The following is a 9,369-nucleotide window of genomic DNA, read 5'->3' on the forward strand; positions in this document are numbered from 1 at the left end:
TATATAGTTTGTGGTATCAAGTGTAGTAACAAAGAAAGATACTTTACAAAATTATTCATTATATTTTTCTATGTGTGTATACAGACACATTTTAATAAATGACTTTAATCTACCAAGCAAAATAGAAATTTCATTGTTATATATAAATTGAATATTTACATAATTATGTGTTGAACACCTCATAGAAAATAAAAACTATGTGATAAACCTCGAATCACTATGAAGATATTTGCATGATCTAAGAATATGCTTAGTTGACTTTGAATCTCAATCAAGTCCAAGTTATACCTGCTTCTGGCAAAAGTAGGAATAGTTTCTCCATACCACAAAATCACTTTGACTTTACAGTTTTTCATTAGTTTATAGTTTATCAGTTGCCTGCGGTTTATAAAAATTTTGCAATTATGAAGATTTTCCCAGTGTGTTTTATAAAGGCAATTTAAAATATGTTGCACTTAACATAAAAGCCTTCCCTTTTTTCATCCAGTGGATAATATAAATATTTTAATTTATTTATTGTGTACTATTTTATTGCAATAGGAGAATGGCCAAGAATTTTCTTACATTCACCTTTGTATATTTCCCAGCAGTGGATATTGAACTATACTGAGTTAAATAAAATACAAGTAGAAAAACCAAGTGAATGAATTATGTACTTGATTTTTAGTTTGAAGGGAGTAGAAACACTAACAATGAGAGTTCTGCTTCATAGTGTCAATTTTGGTGACTCTAATTGGCATTTATGAATAATCATGGAGAAAGCCGATTAAATGTTTGCTTCAGAGCTACTTAATCTACATATAAAAAAGAAGGGAACATAAGATTTAAATGTAGTGGAAAATTAAGCTTTCTATGGTTGATGCAATGTGTCACTGTAAGAAAGCTAAAAGTTCAACTAAGTAACTCCACAGTTCTATGCCTGGGGTGAGAAGGACATGTCCTTATCCTCTAAGACATTGATCATTGTGCCCACTTGAGAATTTTAGAAGGACAATTAAGTGATTCAGCTGGGTGCCAGGGTCCTTACTTTGCAAACATTCTCAACTTGTGGAGGAGGACACAGAGATGGTATAGGTAAGGACACATAGCCAATATACAATATAAAGAAAAAAAGAGGCTTGCTTTCCCTGCTTTTAGCTTTTGTTGCTTTGTTGTTTTTTGTGACCTTTGATAGTTGCTCCTGTGCCATGCCACACTGCCTCTGAGCCAGCTGCTTATGGATGGAAATGTCTAGAAACCATGAGCTAAAGTACTTTTTCTTCTTTAATTTTGTGTGTCAAGTATTTTGATTTAGCAAGAAGAAAAAAGTAAGCAAGACAGAATTTGGTACCAGGAATGGGGTCATTGGTTTGACTATATTTAAAAATATGGTTCATACCTATGTTGGAAATAAAAAGCAAAGATCCCAGCAGGATATCACTAATCATGCTGCTATAAACATAGGCACACATATAATATGAATGAAGGCAGGAGATAGGAAAAGTAATGTTGTGGGACTGTCCACTTCAAGGTTGTATATGGTTAGATTTCTGGACTTATGTGGAAGCATAAGAATTACATAATTCTTTATGCCTATTTTTAAATATATTATAATTTTAAAATGCTTCTTCATCATATTCTGTAGGGATTTAAAATTTAACATATCAATACTTGATGAAAAGTACCTGTTCTGTGTTATGCCTAAGATGTTTGGTATGCAGACAGATCGTGAGGTTAAGCTTAACAGCCTAAGTTGTATGGTAATAACAATAAGCTTGTCTTCTGGAGGGTTAATAACCTACGTTTGCAGTCCAAAATTAGAGAAAAAGGAGGGCTGCAAAGAAAGCCAACATTTTGGCCCTAGCCTTCCAAAGTCAATTAAGACTCAGGACATATGAGAACTTGTACTGTAACGTCATGTAACTTGGTAGTGTCCCAAATTTTCTGATCAAGGAGATTATGGGGCCAAAGAAGAAAGTGATCAATGATGTAGCATGCCTAAGGAGAGTCACATGGGGAGAAAACATTCTCTCAGGCTTTCATAGAGAGCACACTGGCCAAGTAATTGCCGTGACTTATCCACATGGCTGACACTGACAAACGATCTACAATCTGAGGTACAGGATCTCATGATAATTTCACTGACCTTATCAGATCCAGAAGCTACAACTCTTGTTGCATAGGTCTTGCTTTATCTTGGTCTTAACCATCCAGCAGAAAAGTATAAAAACGAAATATAAGAAGTAAAGCCATGCTGTTATGTTGAGCTGTAGGGGACTCAGGTCAAAAATTTCTGACATTGCCAGTCAAGTGGAAGACCCAATACTATTATGGGCTACTGGACTCTTTTAGAATATTTTGCTGAGTTAACACATCTATAGTATTCAAATGAAGGAACTAAACATAAAAGGGGATATAGATGAATGTCCACTTTGTATCTGTGTATTCAAAATGTTTAGGATAGATATATAGTTACATTCTCTTAATGAGTAGAGGGATTTGTTCTAATGGTGTTTGGAAATAGGATATCATGTCTGCATCTTGTACAGCAAATAACCACTAGGAAAATAGTATGCAATGTGTTAATTATTGAAACTGTCCTACCAATTTGATTTAAAACTGTCTCATTGCTACTTGTTTTTCAATAAAATTATGGAAAAAATTAAAAAAATAAAAACAAATAAATAAAAAGGAGAAAAATCCCAGCAGGTTGATTTAAAATGCTTTGAGTTTGGACAGATAGAAAGCTCTAGTAAAGCTTCTGTAAAATATAAATATGGCGCTGAAGAGGATTTGATTGCTGAGGAGGAACAAGAGAATCAGAATAGTGACCTGAGGGTACTACAATAAGCAGCAAATCTCCACTTTCTGCAACTTCAAAACTGGAAAAGGGAAAGACTATTTTGAGCTGAAAGCTACAGCACAACATGTTCCAGAATAGTGGCATCGTAGAAAATTTGTTCTCATAATTCAATTCATAGTGCCCATTGACCAAGGCACTCGAATCCTATAGTCAAAAGAGAGGAAAGTCTGGCTACTGCTCTCACTGGCAACAGATTTTGGCATTTTCGACATGGTTTTAGGTACATGCAGAATGCAAGAGTTTTTACTTTTAAAAGGCTTCCACCTTGATTTCAGAAGGCCTAGGAGCCCAGGCAGTGTGACTTTGGACCGCACTGTGTGAAGCTGTGATTTAAAAGCCAAAAGTGCGGCACAGAACCCAAGTTTGAAAAAGTCAGAGGAATGGATCATTTAAGGAATGCTGCAAACAGGGAGCAGTGTGGGCCTAAGAGAGAAGTTGTAACTACCAGAGTTGCTATAAGGGCGGAATCACATGAGTCCTCTGGAGCTCAAAATTTTCCACAGATTGTTTTAGATGCTGGACATGGAATTGTAAGATTTAATGCTTGCCCTGCTGGATTTTCGGACCTGATTTGGTCCCATTCCCCTCTATTCTCCTGTTTGTAACTTTTGGAATTAAAAAATGTACTTTTTTCCAATGAATTCTGGAAGTGCTTGATTTTTCATTTCTACAGAGGCTGATAACTCAGATGTTTGCCTTACATCTCAGAGAAAACTTGTGACTTGGACCTTTCACCAATACTAAAACTGTTAAGTCTTTGACAAATCTAGCTAATGGACTAAATGCCTTTAACATAAAGGGATGTGCATGAGTCTTTGGGAGCCTTGAGGGGACATATTATGGTTTTAATGTAATATAATGTTGATAGATGTCATACTGATTTTTAAGGCTTATTAAATATGTGTTATAATGTTCAAATATTTAAAATAAATGAATTATATGTGCAAATTGGTTTTAAAAATGTGTCTGGTTGCCAAGTTGACAAAAGGTAGATTATTATGGTTGATACACTGTGTCGACTTGAGAAATCTAGCCTAAATAAATAACTCAGCAGTTCTACATTTCAGGTTGAAAATGACATGCCCTTACCCACTAGGATATTGTTCACTGTGTCAGCTTGAGAACTTTATAAGGGTGACTAAGGGACCTTACTTTGTAAATATCCTGAGCCTATGCAAAAAGGGGGCATGGAATCGGTATGCGCATGGGCAGATAGCCAATATACAATATAAAGGACTAAACGAGGCTTGTTCCCCCACACCCTCTTGCTCTCATTTTGCTGTCTTTCACTGACTTGGACAGTTGCTTCAGTGCTGCACCACCCTGCCATGGAGCCAGCTGATTACAGACTGAAACTTCTACAAATCATGAACTTTGCCTTTTCTTCTTTAATTTTGGGTATGGAAGGGTCAGTCAAAGAGCTCAGCAGATTGAAGCAACTGCAAGCAGGCCCAGGGGCCCAGAATTCAATCCCCAGAACTGCTGTGCTGGCCCAGCCCCCAGGGGAAAACTGAGATGCCAACTGAGATTGTGCATGGTGGTGTGTGCCTGCAATCCCAGCTCTTGGGAGGCTGTAAACAGGCAGATCACTATGAGTCTGTTCTAATAGTGAGACTCTGAACACCCTGTAAGCCCTTCCCTAAAGTACAAAATAATAATAATAATAATAATAATAATAATAATTATTATTATTATTATTATTATTATTATTTTGGATGTGGAGTATTTTGTCTCAGAAAAAAAAAGTAGCAAACTCAAAGCCTCCAGCATTTCTTGTGGCTAATACTATAATCTATCCCTAATAGTAGAGCTATTGTTAATGCAACTTTTAATTTTAAGATTTAAATATAGGGCTGGGGAGATAGTTTGGCAGTCTAAGATAGCTTGCTCTGCCTGACAAGCACAAGGACCTGGGTTTTATTCCCAGTATCTCATGTCATGCTTGCCTGCCCTGGAAGTGCTGAGACACACTGAAATAAGGTGTTGTGGTGCATGCCTATAATCCCAGCACTGAGGAGGCTGAAATAGGAGAATACTTATGAGTCTGAGCTGTGTAGTGAGAACTTGAATCAAATAAATCAAATAAATAAATAATTTTTAAAAATATAAATATAGTAGGACATATTTCTAAATGAATTTAAAAATTAAAATGTCATATAGTTGAACTTATAATTATAATAAATGAAAAATGTGTTATTCTAATCATTGCAAGGAGAGTATTTTCTCTTTAAGTAGATTTAAGATGATGGTAATAAAAGGGAAAAGTACAAAAAATGAAGAAAATAAAGATACATAAGCTTTTGAACTAAAAAAAAATTAATGATAAATTCCAATGGAAATTTTAAAACATTTCAAAATCTTCTTTTATGTTTTACCTCTAATAACTTAACATACTAAGGTAACTTCCTCTATATGCATGATAAATGAACAACTTGGTCACATACTCTTTTTCTGGATGAGAGCTAATCTTACAAAAATGTTTGCCTGAGAACTTATGGAAGGTTGTTTCCAAGAACTTCAGGAATGCTTAGCAAGCTTTCATCAGCCTGAGAATCCATTTCCTGCCATTCCTGTGGTATGCACACATCTGGCAAGCGCCCACTTTTGTGCTGACTGGGTTGCTTTGATCACTTCATGTAAGCAAGAAATCAGGAGAGGACTGCTGACACCACCAGGGGGATTCCGGTTTCACCTACAGACTTAATTATGTGAAATTAGTTCAAGGAGACTCTGCCTCTTGAGTAGAGTTGTGGGAAATATGTAAAATGCATCTTTGCTGTTTTGTCAGATTTTGGTATAATAAATTTCTCCAAGACTGTAATACAGCTACTCTTTTAAATTTTTGAATTTGATCCATGAAAAGTGGGCTCAGGTCAATGTATTCTACATGTTAGTATACATCACACCTGAAGAACATGCAGATTGGAAATCAGAATTTAATTGGAGCTTTTAACGACCCTTTCCAAATTACGCCTCAGAGGGAAACACTAACTTTATTTTTCTGGACACTAAGAAATTTATCCATTGCTTTGAGCAAGACATCATTTTTATCTTCCAACTTTGTTTTATAGAAATATCTTTGACACCCTAATGCAGAACAAAAGGTAACACAGAATTCCTAGAAATTTAGAGACATAATTTTTTTTACAATATTATTTGCTACTGAATATGTGTCTATTGAGAATCATAAAGGACTTCAGAAAAGACTACTCAAATAATAAAAGTTTTAAAAGTTAAGTCCATAGTTTCACGAGTTTTTGTTACATAAAAGTGTGCTGAAGGCCAGCCACATAGCTCAGCAGACTAAAGCACCTGCTTAGGGAGAAAGCTGTAGCTGGGGTTTGATCTCTGTCCTGCCATGCCCGCCCCATCCGAGAGGTGCACTGAGACAGGGATTGAGACTGAGTGCGGTGGTGCATGCCTGTAATCCCAGGGATTGGGAGGCTGAAAACAGGAGAATCACTACAAGTCCAATCTACATAGTGAGGCCCTGTAGACCCTGTCCTAAGTACAGAAGAAAAAGAAAAAGAAAGAAAGAAGAAAGAAAGAAGAAAGAAAGAAAGAAAGAAAGAAAGAAAGAAAGAAAGAAAGAAAGAAAATAAATGTGCTGTAAATCCTGTTGTGGTGGTGCATGCCTGTAATCCCAGAGCTGGAGAGGCTCAAAACAGTAGGATAACCATGAGTCTTAGCTGTATAGTAAGACCCTGTACCAAACACATAAATGAAAGTGTGTTGTAAATTCAAATATTTTTGTACTAAAATCATCTGTACACAGGAATAGGGTTAATTGTTCTTGTCAGTCAAGTTTCACATCTTGGAAATTTCAATATAGCATAAAATGAAATTTTAAGCTTGTATTAACAATAAAAATAATAGAAAGAGTAGAGGTTCATACACTATGTAGCTTGGTGAAAATAGAAACACTGGAGCAGTGGTTCCTAATCCTGGAGTGTGAGGTTGAATCATCTGTAGAGCTTTAAAAAGAACTATGCCAGGGGCTGGGGAGATAGCTTGGTGGTCTAAGTGCATGCATGGAGAGCACAAGGACCTGAGTTCGATCCCAGGTACCACATGCCATGCTAGGTGCTGTGTGCCATCCCCCAAACCGGGCATGGTAGCTCACATCTGTAATCCCAGCACTGGGGAAGCTGAGGCAGAAGGATCACTATGAGTCTGAGCTGTGTAGGGAGGGAGACCCTGTACCAAATAAATAAATAAATTAATTAATTAATATATTAATTAATAAACCCTAAATAAATTTAAAGGGTATAAAATGCCAGATCACTTTCTCAGAGGAATGAACACATTGAGCTGGTGCCTAGATAAAAAAGAATGATTGAAATTCTCTGGACAATTCTGTACACTAAATTTAAGAAGCCCTTTGAAGAAAAATCTCTAGATGAGCAAGTTATTCTATCCCAGCAATATATTCTATCCCAGCAACTGAAAGGGTTGCTGCAGTAGGGTGGATTTCAGAGAACTACCTAAATAAAGCCCACTAGCAAAGGACATGTTTCTCTCAGGCAGAAGTCTAGAGACAAGCAGTCCAAAACTCGTGACAGTTACACAGCTGATAGCAGGGATTTCTTTTCTCTGTCGGCGTTCTTCTATCAAGGGGAAAGAACAGACACTGGAGAGAAAAGTAACGCTGAGGTGCACCCTGAGTGCTATTTTCCTGCTTGGATTCTATCAAAGCCCACGATCAAATATATTTGGAATATTTTCTGCTCAACAAAGTTAAATACTTTTCTTTGCTGCAGAATGTCTCAAAATTTACTATAAATAACTAGTCTGAATTTCTAAGGGAAATCAGGCATTCAGTATTTTTAAAATTTATTTGGAATGGCACCTTAAAAATGTCTTTTGCTTCCTTGCAAACAGTCTAAATATGTGCAGTTATGTATAAGAAAATATATACTGAACATTTCACTAGGGGTATAAATATTTAAACTATAACTTTTATTTCTCCCTACTAATGATGTAAAGAAAGTATATTGGATTTAAATACTTCAGAATATTAAGAATAAGTTTTAAAATGTATGATTATTTTAGTAATTTTTATAATAGTTTTAATTTTAGAGGAAATAATTATGCCTCTCCTATTTTCAAATAACCCAAAGAAAGGCTGTTGTAGCTAACCAGGCATTTTATTTGCTTCATTCACCCTAATAGTCCTATCTGAAGAGGAGGTTCTGGTTAATAAATTCCAAAGAAAGGATTATGATAGCCTGCTCTAAGCCTCTTATGCCTCAAAGGAAACATAGCTCTTCCCAAGAAGGACTTAAAAATATCCTTTCTTCAAAAAACAAGATTCATATTCATGGCGTTTATTCAAATGAAAGGATACTCTTAAAATTATGACCAAATAAGGCAAGACCACATCCAATTTATAAAATGTGACGTTCTGAAAGTTTCAGTCAAGAAATCTAGAAAGAACTTAAGAGGATCTGAGTGTTTTTGGCAATGATGAAAATATGACACCTATATTCATAAGATGTAGGATCTTGAACTTTGTGGAAAGTGAGTTCTGGAATACATGCAAAGATAATTTATTAACTCTTTTAATATGCTCAGAAAATTGAGGAGCATCAATACAATTTACATTTAAAAATAATTACAGTTATAGTTTAAATAATTATTTAATGAATGTCTATTTCCCATAGTGAACTAAAATCTCTATGACACCAAAGATTATATGTGTCCTTATAAATTAATCTAGGGGCCAGCCAGATAGCTTCACAGATTAAAGCACATGCTTAGGCAGACACAGCGACTGGGGTTCAATCCCCAGCCTGTGGTGCCAGTCCTGACTCCGGGGTGCACTGAGACTGCATGTGAGACTGGGTGTGGTGGTGTTCACCTGTAATCCCAGAGCTTGGTAGACTAAAAAACAGGAAGATCACTAAGAACCCTATCTGTGTAGTGAGACACTGTAGATCTTATACTAAATATATTTTTAAAAAACATAATAATCTGGGTCTGGTGAGATAACCCAGGGGACAAAGCATCTGCTTTGGCAAGCACAAGGACCAGGGTTCGATCGCCAGTCTTGCGCTGACCCTGTCGCTGGGGTGCACTGAACCAGAGACAGAGTCTGGGAGTGGTGGTGCATGCCTGAAATCCCAGCCTTGGGGAGGCTGAAAATAGGAGGATCACCATGAGTCGTATTGCAGGTCCAATCTGAGACCCTGTACCAAATACACAAATTTTAAAAAATAATAATCTGGAGGGCCAGTGATATAGCTCTGTGGCACAACCTCTGCCTGGCAAAACACAAGGTCATGAGTTTGATTCCCAGTACCAATAACAACAAAATTAATGTTAGTCCTAAAATTCTATGTAATCATGAAAATATATAAAGTTTAACAGGTGTGCAAAATAAAACTACAGATAAAATAAAAATTTAGTTATAGAAGGTTTTACATTTTTAAACCTTAATTAGGCTTTACTAAATGGAAATATTGCATTATGATTTTATATTACTTAATAATTTCAAGGAAATTTCTAGGTATTTTGTTAGGTATTGT

This window comes from Octodon degus, unplaced genomic scaffold (genome assembly GCF_000260255.1).
Source record: "Octodon degus isolate 3935 unplaced genomic scaffold, OctDeg1.0 scaffold00009, whole genome shotgun sequence".
Taxonomy (NCBI): Eukaryota; Metazoa; Chordata; class Mammalia; order Rodentia; family Octodontidae; genus Octodon; species Octodon degus.